The 9,994-nt window shown below is 46.8% G+C and overlaps 1 long non-coding RNA gene across 7 annotated transcripts in view; it reads right to left on the bottom strand.

Annotated features, from left to right (window-relative positions):
- The window catches only part of LOC146075324 (uncharacterized), a 51,162-nt gene that overhangs the window by 23,610 nt on the left and 17,558 nt on the right, over positions 1-9,994 (bottom strand). The gene's annotated exons all lie outside the window — the stretch shown is intronic.

Raw genomic sequence — 9,994 nt, 5'->3', positions numbered from 1 at the left:
GATCCTGCTGTTACAGCTGACCTCCTCAAGCATCCCTGCACTGATAAGTATCACCATGGGGACTTGAGGTTGTTTTTAGGAGACATAGGCTGTATATAAATTTAGTCAGAATGCTCCTGGTTCATATACCATAGCGCAGTACTGGCTGTGGCTGCCTTCCTACTTTATTTCTTATCTCCTCTGTCACATCCCTTCTTTGCTCATTCTGTGTGTGTATTGTGGGTTACTGGTGTATCTGGGGTATCATGGCAGGAGGTTCAGCAAAACCTCCTAAGGTGGTGTGTGAGGGGTCACAGCAAGTTTACACCTCAGGCAGAGGATGTCGTCATATGTGATAGCTGCTCCCAGCCACCTGTTCTCCCTCCTCAGAAGGACGTCCCTGTTTGGGCGTCCCAGCTCTCAGAGGTGATCTCTAACCTCTCCTCTGAGTTGTCTGCCTCTCAGAGGGATAGGGAGGTGGCCAAGAGCCAACAGGCTGAGCTCACCTTAGCAGTGGAGTCTCTTACCATGGCCCTTGTCACAGGAGCTCCCGTTACCTTGGCCCCACCACCACCTGCCCCTCAACAGGGCCCTTCAACCCAGGCCTCAGACTGTCAACGCTCCCAAATGTACCTTGGCGAGCATTGACACAGCGGGTTCACACGAGGACATCCCCCCTCTAGAGAAGGGGGAGTTTTATGACCCTGAGGATGAGGCGCAACAGGTCTCTGAACCTATTCCACAGGGGTTAGATTACCTCATTGCTATGGTCAAGTCGACCTTGGACGTAGCAGACTCTGATCTACCCCCAGGAACGCCCCCAGCTGTTTAGCAAATACCTTAAACAGGCTGCATCTTTTCCAGTGTCGGAGGATTTGGAACACATTCTCAGGGAGGCCTGGCGTCACCCTGATAAGCGATTCCAGGTCTCGCAGAAGTTTATAACAACTTACCCCTTTCCTGCAGAAAGTCATGTAAGACGCCTGTGTGGACTTGTCTGTCTCTCAAAGAAGTCTGTGCTTCCCATCCCAGGAGCCTCCTCTCTAAAGGACACTTCTGACAAGAAGCTTGAGACCACCCTATATTCTCTGCTACCGAAGTTCTTCAACGTCCGGCGCAGGTAAGCTGTTGGGTTTCCAAAGCCATGGAGATCTGGGCATCCCAACTCCAAGGAGCTCACTAAGTACCCAGAGTTGAGTGAGCTGGCCACTATAGCTGACCACATCCAAGAGGCGTTTGCAGGATTTCCTCCCGCATCTCGGCCTTATCCATCTCTGCACGCTGAGCACTCTGGTTGCGGCAGTGGCAGGCAGATGCTGAGTCTAAACGGGCCGTGGAGGCCCTTCCTTTCCAGGGAGAATGCCTTTTTGGTCCAGAATTGGACAAAATGATCTCCCACGCTACGGGTGGAAAGTTTACTTTCCTCCCTTTTGGCGACTCCCACCTTCCCAGGCTAGACGGCCGGCTCAGGGGCCTTCCTTCCGCTCCCCCCCCCCCCCCCCCCCCAGCAGCGCTTTCGTGGTCGCCCCAAGTCAGGCACTTCCTCTGGCCGTGGGGGGAAAAGGACGTGGTAGAGGGGCCTCCATCTCCACCCAGGAAGCTAAAGATTCTCCCAAGAGTTCAGCATGACACCCTGTCCTCCTCACTTGGGGGAGCCCAAAGTGGGAGCATGTCTGCGCCTGTTCAGGGAGGTATGGTCGCCTCAATCACCAGCTGCTTCTCTACTACGCAAGGTCACGAGACCCGGTGGGAGTGGACGCACTCACTTTCCCCTGGTCTTACCAGTTCATCTACCTCTTTCCTCCTTTTACCTCGAATACTACAGCGGATTCGCAGGAAATGTGTCACGGTGCTCCTGATAGCACCAGATTGATCACGCCCTTGGTACACCAACCTCATGTCCCTTCTCGTGGACAAGCCGTGGCCTCTGCCGTTACGAGACAATCTTCTTTCTCAAGGCCCTATCCTCCATCTGGACTTAGGTCGTCTGCATTTAATGGCCTGGCTGCTGAAAGGGCCATCTTGAGGAGGGTGGGCATTCCCTCAGCAGTCCTTCCCACCATGCTGCGAGCCAGGAAAGAGGTTACATCGGGCCATTATTACTGCATATGGAAGGCCTACGTGACTTTGGGCCTTATTCTGATCGGATTGGTGAAATGTACGGACGTGCACACCAAGCGTTTTCTGCACTCACGGTGAGCGTGAGTCCGCCCACAGAACAGCCGCACACGGACAGTCACAGATCCCCCGACAAAGGGGAGTGGCGTACATTTGAGCGTACACCAACGTGCACGGACGGATCTCAACCCTTTACCCACCATCACCTGGCGTACATATGAGCGTATGCCAACATGCACAGACCTTTTTCGCTCAGACTCCGCATATCCATGAGCATAAGACATTTAACAAACATTGCAAGTAGAAAAGGTGATCCAAAAACACAATGTTGGCGTAAGACGTGATAGATGTGTGAAAATAAGTAATGTGACTTATGTTTGTGCTGCAGTGAAAAAGTTGACACATGTCGACTCCTATGATTTGTGGGTCCTGTTTTCAAAATATGGGAAACACACTCAAAATAAATACATGTACATATTGAAACCTGTTTTATTGGATTAATACTACATAAAAATAAACCAACCTTTAAATGGTGAGAAGTGTAGAAAGAGAACCTTCCAAAGTATTTCAGGGCTGTGTTTGGCTTGCAGGTACTGACATGAGGCATTTCACTTAATAGGCTGCAGCATTGCTTAATATTGCAGTCAGGTGTATGCAAATTACTTGTAATTGGCGTTAATTAGCAGACCAGGGCATCCGCACTCAGGCGGAAACTCTGAGTGGTATTGAGCACTCTTTGGCATCCGACCCAAAATGCACGTTGCGCTCGCCGAGCGAGGCGGTTGTCCCTCCGTGCAGTTTGAGTGCACACCCCCGTGTACGCCCAGGTATACGCCCAGTTTTCTAGCCTCTCCCCTGAAAACGCCCACTGTCAACGTGTGATTGCGGATAGGATTTTTTGCTCGGGACAGTGGTATGCTGACGCCGCACATGCGCATAGCGAATGATACGCATGCGCAGTAGAAAAAATCTCCGGACCGTGCGAACACTATCTGCCCGCACCAACCAGAATTACCCCCTTGGTGTGAGGGGCACCAGGTATCCCCTAGGGTGTTTTAAGCCGACTCATCTGCTTCTTTTTCTACAAGCAGGGCTCTACCCCTGGGCTCCCTGAAGGTCCAGGTGTCTGCTCTCTTAATCTTCTTTCAGAAGAAGCTGGCCCTCTTACCTCAGATGCAGACCTTTCCGGCCTCCCACGGCACCGTGGGACTTGGATTTGGTCCTCTTGTTTCTGCAATCACCACTCTTCGAACTCTTTGACTCGGTGGACCTCAAATACCCCCTGGAAAACTGTGCTCCTCGTGGCCCTTGCTTCGGCCAGACAGGTTTCGGAATTGAGTGCTCTGTTCTGTCGACCTCCATTCTTAATTTTTCACCAGGATAGGGTGGAATTGTGGACCAACGCTTCCTTCCTTCCTTCCTAAGGTGGTTTCCTCCTTTTACATCAATCAGCCGATTTGTTGTGCCTTCTTTTATGGACAACTCTCCAGATTCCTCATCCCCAGATGTCAACCGCACTTTGAGGATCTACGTTTACAGGACAGCTGTGGAAATCGGATACTCTTTGTTCTTTATGACTATGGTTGGCCGGCGTTGAAGCAGTCCTTGGTGAGATGGTTGCGGCTCACTATTCGTCAGGCTTATGTGGCAGCATCACAGCCGCCTCCACCATCCATTTCTGCCCACTCGACGTCCTCACTGTGATGTCCAGTGCCACCTGGTGTAAGAAGGAGAAAATGGGATTTTGTACTTACTGATAAATCCTTTTCTCCGATTCCACAGGTGGCACTGGACGTCCTCCCTGACGCTGCTCTGCCCTGGTACAGGTCGCTTTCTTCAGTTCCTGCCACCTGCCCATGTTAAGTCCGTTTGTTTTAGTTGGACTGTTTGATTGTTTTTGTGTGGTTCTCTGTTACTAAAATGAATTTTCTCCTTTCTGGCTTTGGTCTGAATGTTGAGATAACAAGTTTGTCCTCCTTTCGAAAGAGTGTTCTTTTCCAGCTCCCTCTGGGCACAAGTCTTCAGACTGGCTGGAGGGGGGAGGGAGGGAGGGGAGGAGGAGGAGGAGGAGAGTAGAGGGAAGGAGCTGGCCACACTGGAAAATTCTTAAAGTGCCCATGCTCCAAATGGTTGCCCTCTATTCCCCACTAATCTCCAGTGCCACCTGTGGAATCGGAGAAAAGGATTTATCGGTAAGTACAACATCCCATTTTATTGAGCAACCCAATAAAATGAATGGATAAAGTTCAGGTGGGGCTCATCATTATCGCACACAGATTGGTGATTGCTGACAGTGGAAATGGTGTTGTATTTATGTTCTATTGAAGGGAATGGTATGATTAAGGATAAATTATACATTTTTGTTTTCAGTTTATTCTTAATGCACACCTTTTGTACATGAACACAAGGTAACTTTACACAACAGTTGTGCTTGGCCTCCGTCAAACTGTTTTTGTTTCTGAAAATAAAGTGTATAAAATGTGCCACTTTTTATAAATCTGCGCTCTCCTCTCTGCTCTACATATTTTGTGATGTGAGGTAGTATCCTTCGTATGTAACAGCAGCCAGTAATTTATGAAAAATAGGGTTCGGTGTTCCAGTATATTTAATGTTCTGCTGTATTTCCTACATTGAATTATAGTGCCACTATTACTATATAATAGTGGCACTATAATACAATGTATATAAATGTAGACCTCTCCGTCCCCAGTAAAAAATAACACTGTGAAGGCTGATTGCTTGGTTGATCAGGCCGTTATCTACCCAATGTGTTGTCAAAACTGAGCACAGATTATCGCTGACGCTGTTTTACTGGTCGTGGTGGTGTAGTTTTGCTGGACATCCTGCGGGGTTATTCCAATATTGATACAGTGGATCGAATGATAGATGAAGGCAGCAGATCAGAGGCCAGCAGTGGGAATCTTTTTACAGAAGATTCCTGGGATTTCTGCAGATTTTTGAACAACCACTCCGTATATAGACATTTACTTTGAACTCTGAATCGGCCAGAGTATGGAGCACATTACAAATATGTACTAGTTAGAAGACAGATTGTGCAGATTGATTGAGTGTAAGTTGTAAACTACTAAAAGTTCCTCTATGGCAGGCATTCCCAACCAAGGTCCTCAAGGCACACCAACAGTGCAGGTTTTAGTGATATCCAGGTTGAGCACAGGTGACTTAATTAGTACCTGAGTGATTCTGATTTATCCATCTGTGCTGAAGCCTGGATATCACTAAAACCTGAACTGTTGGTGTGCCTTGAGAACCGTGGTTGGGAATGCCTGCTCTATGGCATGTAGGTTTGTACCTTATGTGTGCTTAGATTTCCTGGAAGTACGATAAAGCCTATGGATCCCTTCTAAGAATAACCTATTTAAATACATACAGAAAAATCCACGTCTCCCCCAATTCCCTCCCCACCCCCCCACCCCCCTTTTTCGGGATTTCGGCGTTGGGATCTTGACCGCCGGGATTACATACCAATCCCTCAGAAACAAACAACTATTTGAGATGCATGATTAACCTTCAATTGCATCAAGGTTTAATTAACTTCTGAAACCGCATCTGAAATTATGCAAGAATGTTGGCCTAATATCCCTTTCTTCCATATTGGCATCTTCTAAAGTCTTGTACACACTGTGATAAAGGCAGATGATGAACACAATAGCAAGACTGCCGGGAGAGGTAGCACTGGGAATGATGGCATCGGTACTCTGATCATTCTGTCAGCTCTATGCCGCCAGGGATTAAGCACAACAGGAAGCAAATCCCAGGGGGCTCCCCCGTATGAGCGTACCGTAGCTCTGCCACCAAATCCTGCTCTATTAGTTTCCAGCCACAGGCACTTGTCACTTTTCTGTATCTCCTCCCCCTCCTCTCTCCAGGGGTTGTTTCTGTAGTCCACTCAGAGGATTCTCCATCCGATGATATCTCACTGGGGGGAACAGGAATCTCCTTATTCTGAGGTGAACCTTAACCCAGAGCGGACCACATGACCCTAGCAGGGTTGATACTTTGGTTAAGGCTATCAGGGATGTTCTGGAGATATTGGAGTTTGATCCCCAATCTACCTTACAGGTCCACACATTTAAGCATAAGAAGAAGGACCTGGCTGCATTTCCTGCATCCTCTCAATTAGAAGACCTGTCACGTGAGGCCTACCCCATGGCAGAAGGTGACGGAAAGCGTTGGGAAACTCCCTCCTTCATGCGTCTGATTAAATCTAGTACTCCGCCCATCCCAGATGTTACTTCTCTCAAGGAACCCATAGATCGAAAATTGGTGCAGTTCCTAAAAACTGTGTATTCTAATGCCGGTGCACCTCTCCACCCAGTCCTTGCTTCATCTTTGGGTTTCACTCGCTATCTGAAGTTGGGTGGATGCCTTGGCAGAGAGTCTAGACCCTGATCTCAAGCCATCTAACCTCATGACATTCGTGGATCATATTTGATCAGCCATGTTGGAGGCGATACGCATCCTCCGCTAGGCAGAGAGGTTTCTTCCCACTCTCTCTGCAGTCTTCATGCCTGGACTTCAAAATTGGGAAGCGGACTTTCTCAACAGTCAGGATGTCTACTCGGCCAAGTGGTCCACCCAGCAGGAGGTCTTTCATCACCTGGGGTCTTCCCCAAATAGATCTGTTTACCTCCTGACAATCTTAAGCTTCCTCATCACAGGGTGATGGCTCCTTGACCCTTCTGCCTGGTTTACCTGTTCCCTCTGATTGCTCTGCTACCGCGGGTGCTTCGGAAGCTGCATTCAGAAATAATCAGCCATTCTCATAGCTCCAGACTGGCCCAAGCAGGCGTGGTTCGTTGACTTGCTCGGCCGTTGCTCCACCGTTGCAGCTCCCTCTTCATCTGGACCGATTAAATCAGGGCCCAGCTATTCTTTTTTTTTAGTGGGGGAGGGAGTAGGGGAAATACCGGTGCACAAGCCTCAACACGAATAAATATTTTTTGAATATTTTAATATAATCCTAGATCCATGATATTATAATGGGGTGCCTGAGTATTAGTGTTTCAATGGCTGGTGGAGGTGCTCCCCTGAGAGTAAATGAACATGCATGTTTAGAGAAAGAGAGTACTTTTTCTTTCTCTAAACTCCCAGCTATTCTTTGTCTGGCTTTGACAGGTTGACTGTGGAGCGGAAAATTCCAGAGGGTTTTTTGAACCGTGGTGGCCACTATGTTTTCAGCAAGAAATTTTTCACGATATGAATTTATCATCGTGTGTGGTGCGCTAATTTTCTCTAGTGTTTCCCAAGGGGTCAGGACCTAGGAAATACTTTTTCCAGGCTGTTAGCTTTTCTACAGTCGGGTTTGGACACCGGTCTGTGCCTGGCCTCATTCAAAGCAGGATTCACAAATATGCGCTATATCGCATATTTTACCCACTTATACTGACCAGGAACTCACTTTTTCAAAACAGGCGGGTGCCTTGGGTTGTGCTCCGCACGGATTGGTCGGGCAGTGAGTGGCAGGATGGACACAGTTCTTGAGTGGGTGTAACTGCGGCAGTGGATGGGATGGCAGGAGGCCCCAGCTGGGAGTGGCAGATGCGGAGGATGCTATCGCTGTCACAGGGGTCCCCCTGTCTGAGGCTTCAACACCAGCAGCAACTCTGAGCAGTTTCCCTCAGGCCTGCGGCTCCTTGTCTATGCTCCCCCCCACCCCGGCAAGTTTAGCCAAACATGAGAGATGAAAGGATAATTGTATTACAGTATGTATAAGCAGGAACACTGGCGGCATAATTGTGTGTGGAATAATGCGTAATGGGCATTATGGTGTGCGTAAACCTGGCGCAGTGTGTAGAAGTGTCACTATTGTGTTGTGTAGTGTGAATTAGTACTATTATGTGGCTTTGCCCCATCTGCAGAAAGCCATGCCCTTCAGAACACACTGTCCCTGTTTCCAGATTAGATTGTCTTTTCTACTACTATATATTTGTATCTGGCTTTATGTGAGTGGGACAATTGATCCTTCCCCTGACCCACAATAGCCACAGTAAGGGGTCTTTACCACATCTTTATACCTTTCTTCTAGACATTAATTTCTATCTGCGCCTTACCATTTCTGGTTGGCTTGCCCGTCACTTCTAGATGGTGGTTGCTGTGCTGATTTATCACTTCCACTTCCGGTTGATATTGTGGAAAGGTATTTGGGGCCACTGCAGAGTGCACTTCCAGACTGCATCCCTGCTATTTATTATCCCTTGCTGGCTCCAAATACCCTTAGGGGTAAGGACTCATCCCTCTCTTTTTAGAAGTATCTTTTTTACTAGCTTATGATATTTTGTACAATAAATTTGAATGTATTTTTTGACAAATCATTTTAAAATTCAAATAGCCGCTGCTTCGGAACTATGGAATTTAAGACTTGCGAAAGAGGACCAAGAAAATCGCTTGTTGCGGAATAAGTCATTAACTCGTCATTAACTCGTCCCTACATTTTTTATTTTTTTTACGGCTAAAGAGAAAATGTGGTTTTCCACCCAAGATTTTCCTACTATTTTTCTCAGCATCTGCAACTTTGTCAAGACCTGGCTCCCTCAACCATTCAGAAACACATTTACCTTCAACCCATTACAAAGATTCTTTGTCACCATCATGTTCGTTAGAGTAACCTTTTTACTTCAGGTTTTTGCCAAGAACACTGTGTATACTGCAAAGACCCTGACCCAAAGATATGACTTACTAGCCATGGTAGTCCTGCTCCCGGATTCGCCTCACACTTCTCCCCACCCGCACCTCTCCTAAACCACCACCATCATCATTGTGGACAAGAGTAAGCTGCCATCAGCATAGCTACAATGACCCTACCCAAATGATTGACAGTTGAGTTTCTTTTATTGCTGTTTACAGGCACAAACCCATTTGCGAGGCATCTGTCCTCAGTCCTTCCATGACTGGCCTACCAATATCCTTTTTACATAGTTACATAGTAGGTGACGCTGAATAAAGACTTGCATCCATCTAGTTCAACCTATGTTTTTAATAGTTTATCCCTTGTTGTATAGTATGTTCTGATATTTTAAAGACAGATTATGTTACTTATTCGTACCCATGGATGTTTTTAACCAATAAATGTTTATACAATCTTATTTTAAACGTATTTATAGTGTCTGCCGACACCACTTCTCCAGGAAGAGAGTTCCAAATTTTGACTGCTCTGACTGTAAAGACATTTTTTCTTCTAGATGAACAAAATCTTTTTTCTTCTAATCTAAACTCGTGCCCTCACGTCCTAGATTCCTTTCTAGCAGAAAAAAAGGTGTTTGACAGTTCCTTATTTTGGCCCCTAATATATTTATACATGTTGAGCATGTCCCCCCTTAAACATCTCGTCTCTAGTGTAAATAGTCCAAATTGCTTAATCTTTCCTCGTAGCTTAAACTCTCCATTCCCCTAATAAGCTTTGTTGCTCTTTTTTGGATTTTTTCTAATTCTATGATGTCCTTTTTATAGTGTGGGGCCCAGATTTGTACCCCGTATTCGAGGTGCCGTCTAACCAATGATTTGTACAGAGGCATAATTACTTTTGAGTCCCTAGTTTCCATGCCCCTTTTAATACATGCTAGAATTGTGTTGGCCTTTTTTGTTGCTATATTACATTGAGAACTACACCCCAGTTTGTTGTCTATTTGGACTCCTAGATCCTTTTCGAGTAATGAACTACCCAATTCATTCCCACTTAGAAAAATAATTTGATTCTTAGAGGGTCTGTCATGGACCAACCAGTCACTCCTCCAGATAAATGTGAGTAGCAATAACTGTGATGTGGGGGTCTCTTTGGACACACAGGGTCATACATATATGGAACACTGCCACCAGCACAAATCCAGTTTAGCGGTTCGCTTGCAGGGTATGCTTGTGCTCATACCTGAACACACAGTAC

The sequence above is a fragment of the Crinia signifera genome, chromosome 4 (assembly GCF_055691185.1).
Source record: "Crinia signifera chromosome 4, ASM5569118v1, whole genome shotgun sequence".
In the NCBI taxonomy this organism is placed as follows: domain Eukaryota; kingdom Metazoa; phylum Chordata; class Amphibia; order Anura; family Myobatrachidae; genus Crinia; species Crinia signifera.
This window is presented reverse-complemented; position numbering and strand designations above follow the sequence as displayed.